This window comes from Cavia porcellus, unplaced genomic scaffold, assembly GCF_034190915.1.
Source record: "Cavia porcellus strain 051 isolate PalLab524CR breed Dunkin Hartley unplaced genomic scaffold, mCavPor4.1 scaffold_10, whole genome shotgun sequence".
Taxonomy (NCBI): Eukaryota; Metazoa; Chordata; class Mammalia; order Rodentia; family Caviidae; genus Cavia; species Cavia porcellus.
Window position 1 is genome coordinate 5,192,703 of NW_026947493.1, and position 16,431 is coordinate 5,209,133.

At 35.8% G+C, this 16,431-nt stretch overlaps 1 long non-coding RNA gene across 1 annotated transcript in view; it reads left to right on the forward strand.

Annotated features, from left to right (window-relative positions):
• Positions 1-15,746, forward strand: part of LOC134477815 (uncharacterized) — a 40,526-nt gene extending 24,780 nt beyond the window's left edge. The window contains exons 2-4 of the long non-coding RNA XR_010050031.1: positions 10,598-10,691; positions 13,141-13,209; positions 15,482-15,746. This is a non-coding gene — a long non-coding RNA (uncharacterized LOC134477815). The remainder of the gene's footprint in view (positions 1-10,597; positions 10,692-13,140; positions 13,210-15,481) is intronic.
• Positions 15,747-16,431: the final 685 nt, after the last annotated feature.

The window sequence follows — 16,431 nt, forward strand, 5'->3', positions numbered from 1 at the left end:
CTTATGGAAAGGACTAAGATAAATCAATTCTCAGCTTTGAAGTGAAGAAATTAGAAAAAGGGAACTTTTTGCTGTTTTGGTTTCTATTTCCCTTTCCCTCTCTTTTCAGTGGAATTCCAAAACAGTGGTAACAAAGGACATTGGCAGCATAAGAAAAGGCTTTGTTAAAACAAAGAAGGGTTTGAAAGGCAGAAAGAAGAAAATAAAACAACAAAATTTTAATTTCTAGGACAAGGAGTTTGGATTTTGATGTCTAGGTGATTGTAACTATTCAGTTACAACACTGGACTCGATCAATAAACACATAACAAAACCTGTCCCTATATTTTCCTGCTTTTTAGTCAATCTCAGATAATTTCAAAAAAAACATACAAAAAATTATCAATTGGAAACATTATATACTGCATAATTTTTCACAAAATAAGCTTCACTTCTTTGAATTCTTCGGTGTTAAATACCAGCCTTGCGTGGCTTAATGGCCAGTTGACTGTTAATACATATAGTATAAATTTGTGACCATTATGACATTTTAGTTTAGAAAATTTCTGAAGAACAAATTATCAATCTGATGTCTAATTGTTGGCAAAATATGTAACTATAGTAGGCATATGTTAAATCATGAAACAATAAAACACATACTAAATCCTTAAAATTGAGACAGATTCCAAACTAAGATAAATATTCAAATGATAAAAGAGATATCATTTAATAAAGCAAAGAAACAAATATTTTCTCAAGTTAAATGTAAATATGTAATCAGCATTGAGTAATCAAAGGCTAATTATCTTATTATCCTGGATCCAACCACACAATGCAGCAATCAAATTATGCTCAGATAGTAAATATTTCTTAGCTGCTTTTATTTTCAAGGGTTCAAATGTTTTGATCTGTCTGCGATTAGTTTACACTTAATTTGAAGAATTAGCCTGTTTGACTTATAATTGAAAAGTAAAACAGAAATGTATATGTAAAAGAAGTGCACAAATAATTTCTATAAGCACTGTCTTTATTACTTTTTATCAATGGAATTTAATGCACACCATAAAAAGGAAGAAAAGTGAGTTTTTTCAAGGTTTTGATGGAAATCTTCATTTTGCTTATTTTTTCAGGGGGGGTTTTACGTTAGATAAATACAAGCAAATGGCTATGAATTACCTTTCCTTAATAAGGGAAACCTTGGTTATGTACTGTTAAGTGACGTCTAAATTAGGTAGAGCAGGTAAAGGAAGGCATATGCAGTTAATAATAAGGAAATTATCTTTAGCTTATCCATATAAATTAAACATTTTTTAAAAATGGAAATAACTATAATTTGGGTGGTGTAAAGTTTAATAGTGAACATCAAAGGTGATTCCAATTGTCCACCCTAGTTAATGATACATTCCCAAAAGGCAAAAGGGTTCATAATGTTTGTCTTTTCCATTTAATGATTGCAGCAGGAAATGGATTATTCTAGTCCTGAAGTCATCTCCACTCTTTTCTCAGGGCTTTTATTTTGGAATATTGGCAAATGAGTGTGGCAAACCCATCACCATAGATGATGGGTTAGAACATAAGACACTATGGAAGTACTTGGGGAGCAGCAGATCTAGCTTTTGTGGAGAATGAAACTCACATAATTTCTAAGAATCCACTTATGAAAAATAACAGAAGATTAAGTACAAAGCTGAATGTTTATTTAGGAAAATAAAATACTTCACTTTTTTTTGTCTTTTTCATTTTTATTGGTACCAAGGATTAAACTCATGACTGACTGCTTGCAAGGCAGGTGCTTATGCCACTGAGCTAAATCCCCAGCACTACTTCACATTTTTTAAAATTGCAAATTTGAAAAAATTGACAAATACCGAAGTCATCACAAAAACTGAGAAAAGCACTGCAATATTTCTTGATTTTAAAAAAATTGCATGTAAAGAGCAAAAACAAAAACAGAAAAAAGCATAGCAAAAATACAGAATTCAAAAATAAATAAACACTAAGGAATCACTAGTTGATAAATTACATACTGTCATCTTAGAAATAGTTGTTCAAATTACAGAATTAAAACATACAAAGTGGACATTCAAACAGTGAGACTGCAAATAGTTCTGCTCAACAATCCAACATAAACTTAGTAATATGGTCATCTATCTTACATACTTAAACATACATGCAGTTATATCTTTTTGAACACTTTCTTTTCCTCTCTTTTACAATATCAATTATACATTTTGGGTTTTATTACTCATACAGTTCTTAATGCAGTGTTTTTATTACTTAACTGTGCCTTGTATCCCCACCAAATGTCTTACAATTTCTACGTTTAGTTGGCAGTAGACTTTGATAACTTGTTCATAAGATAAAAATGCATCTAAACCATATTTTTGATAGAATAAATAACCCCAAATTGTTTTTAAAATGTTTATATATAATTCCTGATAGACAATTATTTTTACAGCTCATATTGATAGTATCAAACAAATACACTTATTATAAAAGTACTTTCATATATGAGCTGTGAAATTTAAAAGACCTTTTCCAGTTTGTCTTGGAGTTCCAAGCATTTTCAAACCTGTTTTATTCATCCTTATCCTACTGGTGCTTGGCCCATTATGATACCTTCACAAGGGTCTGTCTGATTGTGTGGGAGTCCCTGTGTGAGAGGACACTGAAATCACTCCTAGAGTGAGACATCTAGCAATTATTTAATTAAATACGGATGTGTTCACAGATTGTAAATTATATCTGCTTAAGCTGTAACTGAATATATTCCAAGTCATTTTGCCTTTATTGGATTATCAAAGTGCCTGTAGTCATGCCAATATCACCCAAAAAGCAGGCTAGCAATGACTATTTCAACTAATAAATTGCTTTTGTAATTTTACAGAAACTTATGACTAATCAAACACATTAATATGGTACTTTCAGGAAGCAGTCCTTGCAAATGGAGGAATTGTGACTTGTGAGCTTTATCAGTTTAATGGTGAATATATTCCTAAGTAATGTGCTCACTTTGTGCCTTATTATCTATGGTCAGTGATTTCCAAGTTTAAGACCTTTCCTCATCTTACCATAAATCAGTTCTTCTGTGAGATAAAGACCCACCCCTTTAATTCACATATTTTATTGTATAAGGCAGTGGTTCTCCCTTTCTTTACCAAATATGTTAACTGAGAAACAGGATCTTAGTATGTTTTGGATTATTGACTGCCAAGACCCGCTCAGAGAAAAGGAGAATAGCTTCTTACTGGAACAACTACAGTTTCATACTTGAAGAAGAAACTATCTTCCTAACACCAAGAATCAAGGTATAGTTAGGCTCAGGTCTCACTAACTAGGCAAAATCTCACCCTTTGTACTGTCAGATCAAATCATATTCATTGTCAATTTTGTTTCTCCTTTTTTAAATTTTTATTTAAGGAGAAAAAGAAAAAAAAACAGAAAAAGGGTACAAGTTATACAGAATTTCAAAAGCAATAAACAGTAAGGAACCACTAGTTAATAGATTATATATCGTCATCTTAGAAATAGTTGTTCAAGTTACATAATTAAAGCATATAAAGTGGACATTCAAACAGTGAGACTGCAAACAGTTCGGTTCAGTGATCCAACAAAAACTCAGTAATATGGTTATTTATCTTATATGCTTAAATATACATGCAGTTATATCCTTTAGAGCACTTCCTTTTCCTCTCTTTTTTACAATGACAATTACACATTTTGGGTTTTATTTATTTATTTTACACAGTTTTTGCTACTTTTTTGAAGAGAATAAAACCAAATGTGACATAACAAATCAGAGTCAGTCAAATCAAAAGGATGGACATAGTACATAATGTAAAAACAAAATATAAGGTGATCAACAATGGTTACCATAATGCCTCTTGCTGTCTTGAAAAGAATTGCCTATATCATCAGTTATAATAAAATTGTCCAAACAGTAAAAAACAAAGCCAATAAAACTAAAGCATTGGACACATTACAGGACTTCAAAAGTAGATAGTAGTCAAACCAGAATGGGCATCATAGTGAATCTTATTGTCTTCACAGTTGTTGCCTATATTCTCAAACTTGGTACTATCCAGCAAAACAGAATAGAGTAAAATCAGTCAAAATAAGATGGTGAGAACAATACAGGGTTTCAAATCAATAGGAAATCAAAGTGGGTTACTATAATACATACTGCTATTTTTTATTTATTTTTTTACCCTTAATGAAAAAGATAAAAATACAAAAATAAATAATAAAAAAGGAGATTGAGATAAAAGAGGACATAACAACAAAACAGCACAGGTCAGAACACAACCATTTAAGCAAAATAGTGTTTCACCACAAGATATCCCGACATAAAAGTAATTACCATAGTGTCTCTTTCCTTGACATCTTTGAGTATAACTTCATACACTGTAGCATCAAACATATCAAGACAATGTAAAACCATTCAGGAGAATGACAGTATTACAGGGTATTTAGAACCAACTTAACAGAAAATGAACAATGGTTTCTGTATAATCTCCTTGTCTATAAAAGTTTTTGTTTATATTATCACATATGATAAAATCCAATAAGATACAACATGTTAAGACCGATGGAGACAGAAGGGCAAAAGCTTGATGGGACTTCAAAACAAGATAATATTAAATCAGCACTAACTATTATGATGTCTTGTTTTCTCCAAAATAGCTGTTCCTACCATCCAATCTTCTCTGCCTCATTTCTGTTGAGCTCTTTTTCTGTTGTTTGTTGTCAGTTTGTCTTCTCTTCATTTCACTTTCTGCTCCATTCATTGTGGCCTCTCTGCCACTGTTTCTGGGTATTTTTCTCTTTTAGAATGTCCTGTAGTATTCTCTGTAGAGTTGTATTGGTGGTTGCAAATTCCCCTACTTCCTCTTTATCCTGGAAGGACCTTGTTTCTCCATTAATTTCTAGGGACAGTTGTGCAGGATATATCAATGTTGGCTGGAGGTTATTGTCTTTCAAAGCTTGAATTATTTCACCTATTTTCTTCATGATTTGATGGTTTGTGCCTAGAAATCTGCTATAATTCTGATGGGTGTTCCCTTGTAAGTGATCTGTTTCTTGTCTCTGACAGCTTCTAATATTCTGTTCTTTTATTGGATTTCTGGAATTTTGATTACTATATTCCTGGATATAGTTCTGCTTGGGTTATTAGGTGGCTGGAATCCTGAATGCCTCATAGATCTGAGTATCTTTACCTTTTCCCATATTAGGTAAGTTCTCCTTGATTATTTCTGTGAATAGCCTTTGCAGTTCATTTGTTTGTATCCCTGCTTCTTCCTTTAAATTCTTAATTCTTAAGTTATAGATCCTTTTATCATCTTCTAGCCTTTCTGTTGTTACTGCTTGTTTCCTTGTTATTTTTAAGAAGTTTTTCCTTTCATGCTTCCATTTTACAAATCTGTCCCCCAGTTCAGATTATCTATCTGTAGTTTCTTTTAAGCTGTATGCCATCTTTCAATAGAGTTTTTAGTTTCCTGGTAATCTCTTTGAACCTGTTTCATGTATTCTATGTTTTCTCTATTTTCTCCATCAAACAATTCTCCCCTTTTTTTTCTGTTCTTCCATTCCACCATCTGTTTTTTCTTGGGAGGTGCTTAGCATTTCTTTAAGTATTCTACTTATATCTTGCTTTACTTGGTTAAATACTTCACTTTTGAACTCATCTATGAGGTTCCAGAGATATTGCTTTATGTCTATTGGTGCCCTGCCTGATATTGCATGTTTTCTGTCCTCATTCTCCTTTGCATTTACCTTTCCTGGATCAGTGTTCTAAGGATTGGGGACTGAGGACCCTTTCTTGTCGCTCCCTCTTCCCATACTTTTTGTTCCTTACATACAAGCGTATATAGGAAGCCTAGTTTCTTTCTTTGTTGGCCACAGTTGTTTGAATCATGCCAGCTAGGTGTTCCCACCCACTGCAATGTACTAGGGAGACACAGACCTGGGCAGCCTATGCTGGGCCTGCACCTCCAGGTCAGTCAATCTACTGAAGGCTTCACTGCATTAGGGTGCACTGCCAGGTGCGGGGACCTGGTTTGGGCTAGCCTACTGGGTCTTAGTCCATGGAGTCACCCAGGTCAAGCACTCCCCACCATTCCCACTTGAGAAGGGATTATGTGACTGAAATCACTGCAGCATCCTGTTCTGGCTAGTCTGCCCGGACCCAGAATGTCCTCTGTTGGAGCCTCCTAGTCTATGAAAGGGTCCCCATTCCTCTCACTCACTGCAGGTCGTTGCAGGGCTCCCCGCCAGCTCTGCTCTCAATTCAGTTTGCCGATTTCCACTCTCAGAGCTTTCGTGTCTCTATTCCCTGCTATGCCAATTCAGATGCAGCAGCGGTGGCCGGAAATTCAAGCCATAGTTTCCAGAGGCGCAGGTTCCAGCTTTGGCACTGAGATTTTAGCTGTTCCAGTCGTAGCACTGGGATTTCCAGTTGGTTTCTCTCAGCTTAGTTCATTCCTGGGTTGGCAGGGTATATCTCCCCCTGCTTAGGACTCCCCACAGCGCACCATTCCTGGAGTCTAAGCTGGCTATCTCAGACAGCCTCCATAGCTGCTGTTATCCATCCACCATGTTCTCCTGGAACTGTTTCTCCTTTTTTTTTTTAAGGGTGTAACTCTTCTTTAGGGATTTTGCTTGACAAAGTGTGGAATGTTATCCTTTTATCTTTTGTTTTGGCTATGTAATATTAATACTGCTGGGATACAAAACTTAAGAAGCTAGATTATAAAATTAAAATTAATTAGATATTATGTGTCTTGGTTACTTTTTTTTTCCTAATTGCTGGGACAATATACACAAACCTCAAAACTAGAGAAGCAAAGTTTTATTTAGCTTAAAGTTTTTGGAGGTTTCAGTACATACTCACCTGGCTCCAAGGCAGGGTAGCATGTCTAAGGGGCAACCATTTTTGGAAGCTGTGGTCAACAAGTATGAAAGGGTAAAAAGGGAAAAGCACCCTTCCTTCCTTCCCTTTTATTATATGCTGGCTACTCACTCCTGGCCAGGTACAGCATTCAAACCAACAATCCTAGCACATGGCAGTGAACCAATCAATGCTAGATTTAGCTGCCTCCATGACTGCATGAGGCTTTAGGGGAACACCCAGACACAAACCATAAAATTTTGCCTCTTTCAGTGCTATTTTTTTAAATTTTATTTAAAAGGAAAAAGAGAAAAAACAAAAACAAAACAAAGCGGTGTAAGGGTACAAATAATACAGAACTACAAAAAAAAAAAAAAAAACAGTAAGAAATCACCAGTTAATAGATTACATATTATCATCTTAGAGATAGTTGCTCAAGTCACAGTATCAAAGCATACAAAGTGGACACTCAAACAGTGAGACTGCAAACAGTTGTGTTCAATGATCCAACCAAAAACATTAATATGGTCAGCTATTTAACACCCCTAAACACACTTGCTGTTGTATCATTTAGAGCACTTTTTTCCCCTCTCTTTTTTACAACAAAATTTACACATTTTGGGTTTTATTACTCCTTAGTTCTTATTACTTTTTTGCGGGGGAGAATAAAGTCAAATATGACAAAACAAAGCTGTCAGTCAAAACCAAGGATAGACATAGCACATGATGTAAAACAGAGTCAGTGCTATTTTCTTGATTTAAAGTAGTTTTTAACACATAGTAAGTGCTTTTGAATTGAATACCAATAGTGGTTATCTTTTCTTATAATTTTACCCCCAAGCTGAACATCACTTTTCTCATTTTAGTAATCATCTTTGTCAAACCTGAAATTTCCATTTGGTTTGTTTGATTTTTTATGCAGGAGATTCAGAATAGCCAATTTCAAGGTCAGAGTACTAATGCCTTTTGATTCCAAACTTTGTTATGAAGCTGAAGTAGTCACTGTGATGTGGTCCTGTCCTAAAGATGGACTTGTAGATCAGTGAAACGGAACTGAACATATCGTGGTTCTTTTGAGTCTGTGCTGGCTCTGTGGCCTGCTGTAATTAATACAGTATGGACTTAAGCCATGTGAAGCGAGTCCTGAGCCTAAGGTCTGGTAGCACAACTGCCAAGATGTGGAGGCCCAGGCACCCCACTGACCATCTAGAAAAGAACTGGTATCAAATGTGAGCCCTAGGAGTGAATTCCATTGAATGTACTGAATGCGGAATTCTCAGAAGGCTACACTTGAACCAATATCTTGAGAAATTGAACTGCCCTGCAGAGCTCAGTCAATTCACACAGTAAACAAAGACAAGAAAATGGTTGTAGCTTTATTTCCCTAGGTCTCAGGGTGGTATACCATTTGTACAGATATTTTTAACAAAGCATAGCATATTTCAGATTTACTTGCTAGTGAGGATGAGAAGGTTACTAAATTTTTCCTGTTCTGGTATTTTGGTCAAATGTGATGTGAAGTATGTGCTTGATACAGCACATAGTTTCAGCTCAGCTACTCAGTAATATGACATTGCCTTGGTTTTTTAAATAGAAGTTATGCAATGTCGAGATTAGAAACCTGTTTCCTTTGGTGAATAGGCAATAAAAATGTATTTACATTCTTTTATTCATTTATTTAATAAATACTTATGAAATTATTATTTTGTTTGGGAAATGTATGAGAATAGGATGCCAGCTTGAATAAAAGAACAAATTTTTATGACTACACAGAGATATTAATTATGGAGATTGTAATAATTTATGTCACATGTGGTGGACTGAATTTGTGAGAAAATCACATGAAAGGCATGGAGAAGTGGGTAAATTCAAGAGAAAAAACACTTTGCATGTGACATCAATGCTTCTGGTGTACTAATTATATGCAGCAAGAATTAGAAGGAGAAATAAAAGCTCTTGGGTATCATGAAAAACCAGAATTGGAAACAAGTTTATTTGTTCTGTATCATTGATTTTAATAGATGGAACTCTTGCAGTGTGTGATGTGTCTGAGAGAGATTCCAGCTTCTCATGTACATTAAGCCAAGAATTACAAGTATACTGTTGTAGTGTGGCATAACTGATGCTATCTTGAGCTCTGCATTTAACTAGTGTCCTGTATTTGACCCAGGAAAATGAAAAATTACTCAGGGTATAAGTCCCATGAGAAAAGCAGAATGAGCTGTACCCACAGGAGAAAAATTAACCTGCTCAACAAAAGAAACAGGATACAGGTGTCAACCAAAAATTAATGTAAGATTCTAGCTAAATTGTTTCCAACAGGATGTCTTCTGTGATTCTCCCTTTTAAAATCTCTGTAACTTTCCAGTTTGGTGCCACTTGTTTGGACCCTGAAATGGGGGGGGGGGCTGTATATGAGTGGTCTTGAGCTCAGTTAATTAAATTCCAAATTTATAAATTTGGCTGCATGGATTCCTATATTGTTCACAAGCCCACCTCATATACACCTGCTATGGCTTATATCTAAATGTCCCTCAAGCCTGTGTACTCATAAGTGATGCTTTTGGGAGTGACTGAACCATAGATGTGTGATATTGGATCATGGGATTAGTGATATTGGATCATGGGATTAGTGATACTGGATTAGCTCGCTGATGGGTTTATAGCTGGATAGGTATGTGAGTGGATGAAACCTGGTAAGAAGAGGTGGGTCGCAGTGGGCATGGCCCGGTTATATCTACCTCCCTCTTCCTCCCTTGAGAACTTGCTGTCTCCTGCCTGCCCTGCCACGAACTGTTTTTACTCTGCCATGCTACCCTGCAGTCCATACCCCAGCAGAGTATCGACTGAAACTTCTACAAACTGTGATTTAAAATAAACTTCTCCTTCTTTATTTTGTGAGTATTGGGTATATTATCCCAGACTGAGAAAATGAACTAAGCACCTGACTAAAAAGGAAAAATAAACAAAAAACAGCTACATTTCTTGAAATTAAGAAGGAAGGTGTGCTCAAGCCATGCAGGTTTATGCCAGCAAAAACCAAAAGTTGGTTGGATGGGGAAGTGTTGCCTGAATGGAAGAGAGAGAAGAAAGATAAACTAGCATTTTGTACTGAAAAGAGGTATGCCCCACTTTGGGCATTTCTCCCTGGATCTTTCTGCATACGATTGGCAGGATACTGAGTCATCTCAGGGGCATCCAATATGTATGACTCTCCCTCCCACAGTTCACTGTGTTTTAGTTATAACCATAACATGAGGGCCCTATGAATGAATTATTACTGACATTTGAGTGGCAGAAGATTACTTTTGGTCAACCACTGAAGCTAACATGCCTTTTCTCTGACCTGGAGTTTTAGAGACTTTGAGAGGTTTTGTTATTCTTCTGATTCTAGTAGGACACTTGAAGGAGGGTTGGCCCTGAGGTGTTGCCCAAATTTAGCTGGTAAAGGGGGAATGACATTGTTCTCTGGCTGGTTCCCTGAGGTCCCCAGGCTGAAGTAAGGAATCTGTCTCAACCTTTTAAAAGCAAATTTGTAGGTTCACTGACTCCTATTAGTGAAAAAGAAATTTCAGGACATATCAGTAAAAGTCACACAAGAAGGATTTCTTTTAGGATGTGCTCATAGAATGGAGCTTAGCTCCAAGAGATGAGACGTGTTACAAGCCAGAGTGGGGTACATTTCAGGGAGTCTTCAAGATGGGTAATTTAGGATGTGTATCCTCTCTGCAGGTTACAGCGCAAGCCAGTTCCATGGATTTGAGGTTGTGACATGTTGCCCACCAGTACTGCTGCCTGCTGAGAGTGGAGGATGTATTATTTACAGGTAAAAAGGACAGGTTAAGAGGCTGAATTTACTGGGTTTATTATAAAAAGACTTTTAGGAATTTGTGTGTGTGTGTGTGTGTGTGTGTGTGTGCATGTGTGTGTGTGCGCGCGTGTGCATGTGTGTGTGTGTGTGCGTGCGAGTTTCCAAGCAGGGAAAAAGGTTTGTCTTGAAGCTGCAGTTTTTCTTAATTTTAAAATCTCAATTTCCTTGTTTCCTTGCTAACTAGTTTTTGTTTCTTCTGTACTATCTCAGTTCCACAGCCCCAAGTGTACTGTTGTATTAGGGGGAGGAGAATGGGAAGAAAGATGAATTGAGATGTGTTATTCACATGTACCATTTCCCCAGGAGAAATGTAGTCACTATGTACTAAAAACATGTAGCTGGTAAAAAAATGAAAATGGAAAAAGATTTCATTGAAATAGCTGAGGAAGATGTTTTAGCCTGAGTCCAAGCTAAAAAGATAAAGATTAGAATGACAGTTTGCTATCATCATAATATGGATGTACATAAAATTATGGGGAGAAATAAGATTGTCCAGACAGCATTTCAAGTGAAAAGTGAAGAGGATATGAAAGAGGAATGGATAATATAAAGACCTAGTAGGGGAAAAAATCCACCAAAATGGGAAACATATGGACAGAAATAGCTAAAAATCAGAGGCTCTGATTCTGTGAAATGCTTCTGAATAAGTGTGCAAAATAAGGACTATGAGAACAAGTCACATTCACAAGTGAGCCAACCACTGGTGAGTGTGAAAGGGAAATTTGGTGGGATAGTGCAACATTAGTGAGCTTAGGAAGTGAAAAGATGATGAGTGGATGAGCATGGGAAAAGTATTTCATGAAGTTTATTGAGAAGAGAAAACAGGACATAGGGAAGTACCATCTGTGGTGTAAAAGGGTGGTGAGTGGAGAAGGTGAGTGTTTTCTGCCTAACATGCAAGCAGTAATACTGCAATATCTTCAGAGAAGTTAAAAGCAATCAACTAAAGTTTGTTTTCAAAAGCAGTTAATGATGGAATACTCTTCTCTGTCAGAGAACGCCACTCATCTCTACTGGTTTTCTCCTAACACCACTGAGAAGGAAAATCATATAGCCACCAAAAAAAGTTTCGTGACTTATTTTGTATTTATAAGAAGGGTATACTTGACAGGGATTTAGCTCAGTGGCGTAAGCGCCTGCCTGGCAAGCACAAGGTTGTGGGTTCAATCCCCGGTACAAACACACACAAACACACACACACACACACACACACACACACACACACACACACACACAAGGAAAAAGAAAAAGAAAGCTCGACTCTTTGAGGCCAGGAGACAGAGGACAATGGGCACCAGCCTGCATAAAATGAGTAAACTGAAGGCCAGGACCTGAGTAAACTGAAGTAAGCCTCAGAAAATTGGAGCGCAAAGGACAAAGGACTAATAAAATCTGCTGAAGACAAGAAGCCTAATAACAGCACCAGTAGCAACTGCGCATTTTTATGTCCACAGGTTCATCTGTCTAACTCTTTGTTGCTCCAAAGGGTGCCTAAAGCCACCAGACCGGGTCTCTTTCTCCCTCGTTGTCCACTCTTGAAATCTGCTCTCCACCAGCAAGAGCTTTCTTTTTGTTTTTTCTAATAAACCACACTCCACTCGACTGATTCAAGGCTGTCTCATTGGTTTCATTCTTCCCTCACCCTCAAGACAAGAATTCAGTGAGGGCAGCTGGGGATTTAGCTCAGTGGCATAAGCGCCTGCCTTGCAAGCAAGCAGTTGCAAGCAGTCACAAGCAGTCGTGAGTTTGATCCCTGGTACCTGGTAGCGATAAAAGACCAAAAAAAAAAAAAAAAAGAATTCAGTGAGAGAATACTGGTCACATCATGAGTGTGCCGATGTTGATGTGGCCAAAATGGCCCTAACATTTTCCTCAGCTGGATTAAAATGTAGACAGCATAGGATTTATGCTTCCAGGCTTGTGACCTCCAGATATCTTCCCCTCCTTTTCCAGATAATTTGCACTGGAAAATTTAAAATTGCGTATAACTTCCTGAGCCTTTAAAGTGTGAAGCTTTTATAAGGCTTCTTGATCATCTTATGACCATAAACTGTCTCTCTCCAGGAAGTAGGGACAGCCTCTTTGAAATGTGATCCAGGGCCAAGGTCTTGTCTCTTTTAGAGGCCTAAGGAACCCTACTGAGAAGGGCCTTACTTCAGGTTTTAAGGCTATCTTGTCTTTTGAAGACTTAAGAAAGTTTACTTTTCTTTTGGAAGCCACTTGGCAAACACAGATGATTTACCATCCCTGCAAGCCTAAGTTATAGAAACTCTCATGATCATTATTTTAGTGGATTTCACATTGCTTTCTTGTTAACCTTTTCTACAACAATTGCTTCCAATAAAGTTTTTTTTTTTTTCTAAACCTGTTTATATTTGCCAGTGCAATCTTTTTTCTTTGACAGGAAGAAACGATTAGAGACACTGATTGAAGAGAGGAAAGAGATTCCCAATAGAAGGACACTTGAAGAAAGGTGAGGTAAAAGATATATAGACAACTTTATTTTAACCTAGGGAAAAAGCATTCTGATTTTTAATCTAGTGTTACAAATGGCATCTGTCTTTGATGAACTGGCTTCTGTTAGAAGATAAGGCACTCTTATTCTTTGGTTAGACTGTGAATTCTTTGACATCTGTATATTAAAAAGCTAAAATTAGCCAGTAGTACATATGGAACTTTGCTAAATTTTCAATCTCAATTTTTGCTTTCTTCAAAGTTTGTTAGATAGTATTTCAGGAGGAACACTAATTAGATTTTTATAGTATTACTATCTTATCTTAATTCAATTGCTTCTTCATATTTCACAGATATTTTACATGGGTATGGTTAATATTTATTACACAATTGAATTTCTACTTTTAGTTGAAATATCATAAAGTACCAATATTACTACATCTCAAACTAGCAAAAGATTCATTAGTTGAGTTCAGGCTCAATGTTATATTTTAGCCTTAAATAATAAAAGATACTCATTTAGACATTTAAACTCAATAAAAGGAGGTATTTTCTAATAATTTTCAGCAGTGGTAATGCAGTTAGAAATAATGGAGCTGCAGGAGAAGCTTCCTTCTGGCAATTTAAATTTGAACAGCACTCCCTGATGCTTCCATCTCCACCACTGTTCTGAGAGAGGTAGAAAATAAAACAACCCATCTTCGGGAGATCGTTGATTCTCTAGGCAAGACCTTTAGTCACTTTCATCACACTCCAGGCTCCCTAAGAACACATGTCGTGCATTAAGATCATGGTAAATTCGGGGACAAATGTGTGTTGACAACCCTTGAGATAACTCAGCACCTATCACTCATTGCTGTCAATCACACTGAGAGATTCAGGAGGAGGTACCTATGCTTGGGTGTGTGGTCTTCAAATTTGAAAAGCCTGGCTTTATCCACTTGATCCTGCTGCTCCTACCAACGCTGTGTCAGCTTCAATAATGATGTCGCCCTAAAATGTCCCTATGTAGTTTGCTGGTTCTGGTAAGACCTATTTAACATTGTGTGACAAAAGTCAATGCTAATTTTGTAAGTAACATGTTTTATAACGATTTTCCAAGTTTTTAAAAGATGGAAATAAGAACTTTAAGAACTTTAATACTGCTATATTTTTCTAAAGAACTAAACATTACAGATGATTGAATTTGATTGGCAGATCTTGCATTGATATTAGTTAACCATGTATTTGGTCTTTTTCTACTGTGTATATGTCATGTGCAGCTAAATACAGTTTAAATTTTATGAGTAATATATAACTGTGTATCTAGCTAGTATGATTTTATAATTTATAATACTTTATTCTTTCAGTATTCTCTATTTTAATTTTCATTTATATGAGAAAACAAGAAACCTCAAAATCTATTGAAACTAAAAAATAATATTGATAAGAAATGAAAAATTATTTTCTTTTAATCCGATGATATGATGATCTTAATCTAACTTCTACATTGTTATGAGTCTAGTCTGGTAGATATTTTTTTATGGATGATTTGCAAATTATTTTCTAAGCTTAGTTTCTGCTGCATTTAAATCAGAAACTAAGATTGAATCATTTTATGGATTTACAATTATTCCAAAAGATTTTATCTCATTTAAGATATTTTCTATTTAAATTGTGCAAATTTTTAAGCAAATAATCCTTGTACTTTATTAAGATCAGAAACTAGTAAGAAATGTAGGACAGAGTTCAAACTGAGATGTAACACTTAAAATATTTCAAAATGTTTTTAAATGAAAGCACTCATTTCAACCCAGTTCACTCTTTAAATGGCCTCATGAGCTTTGAAGGAATCATCACATATTAGTTAAGAGAGAGAAAGAGTACTATGGGAAGACTCTTGAATATGCAAATTAATCCATATTAATTAGCTCTAGCAGCCATATATCTTAAGTTTAAGTGTTAGAATTTAGCTAAGGCAATGAGACCAAATCAGATCTCCGTAATTTACATTTTTATAGTTCTCCCTCAAGCAAATCTAAGATTGGCTGTTACTGCCACAAGAAGGCATCAGCTAGCATTTAAAGCTCGTTGCACTCAAGGCTGTTCATTTAAGTATGATCCCTCATTGATTCTCTAGATTTCTGCTTAAACTGGAAATATTTTTAAAAGGCATACACTTTTCTAAATTAAACCATGGTAAGCAGCATTTCTGTAAGCAAGTGACTGCTAAAATATGATGATACTTCATTTTCTTTGAAATTTGTTCATTTGTCCAACTGTTTTCATTTTTGTCTTTCTGTCTTCTTCAGGAACCCACCAAAGTCTGCTGCACAAGATTAGGACTCAGTTCCAGCATCAACACAAACAAGGAGCCAGGACTGAAACAGGCTCAGTGAGTCCTTCCATTTAATTTAAGCCATGCCACTGAAAACTCTCAGTGAGTCATGTTTAGTCATTTTGGACAAAATATGAACCTGTTAGAGAGTTTGGTATCACTGAAAACAATATTTTAGTATTCACTTTAGTTATTTCAATGATTTAAACAGAACTTTTTTGAAGAGATTCATTTTAAAAAGGAAAAAAAAATTCTGTTCCTGCCGTTGTGCTGCATGATCATGGACATTCATTTTCTTTTTTTTTTTCTTTTTCTTTAAAGAAAAGGAAACAAAAAAAAATACATGGAGGTAAAAAAAAGTGTAGAAATAATACAAAATTACAGAAAAACAAATGGTAAGAAATCGCTGGTTGATAAGTTACATATTGTCATCTTAGAAATAGCTGTTCAGGTTACAAAATTAAAGTTTTTAGAATGACATTCAAAAAGTGACACTACAAACAGTTCTGCTCAATAATGAACAAAAACTCAGTGATATGGTTATCAGTCCTACACACTTGTTTTACATCTCAAAGAGGTTAAGATTAAACATATCAAAACAGAACAAAATAGTTAAAAAAAACAATTTAAAGAAATACAGATTTCAAAGCAAGTCCACTGGAGATCTTCACTGTCTATCTAACTATCTCTAGTTTCTTACAAATAGTTGTCCCCATCTTCATCCACTTTATATACTTATTGCATATTATAGAACTAATCAAATCATTAAAGGATGATGAAGGCTTTTTAGGTCTTCAAGATCCAACATTAGGGAAGACAATAATAAGTACCATCGCATCTCTCATTCTCTTCGTGGTAGCCGTCCCCATCTCTACATATGGTGAAATTGAACTCAAGAGAACAGACCAATGTCATTCTAATCAG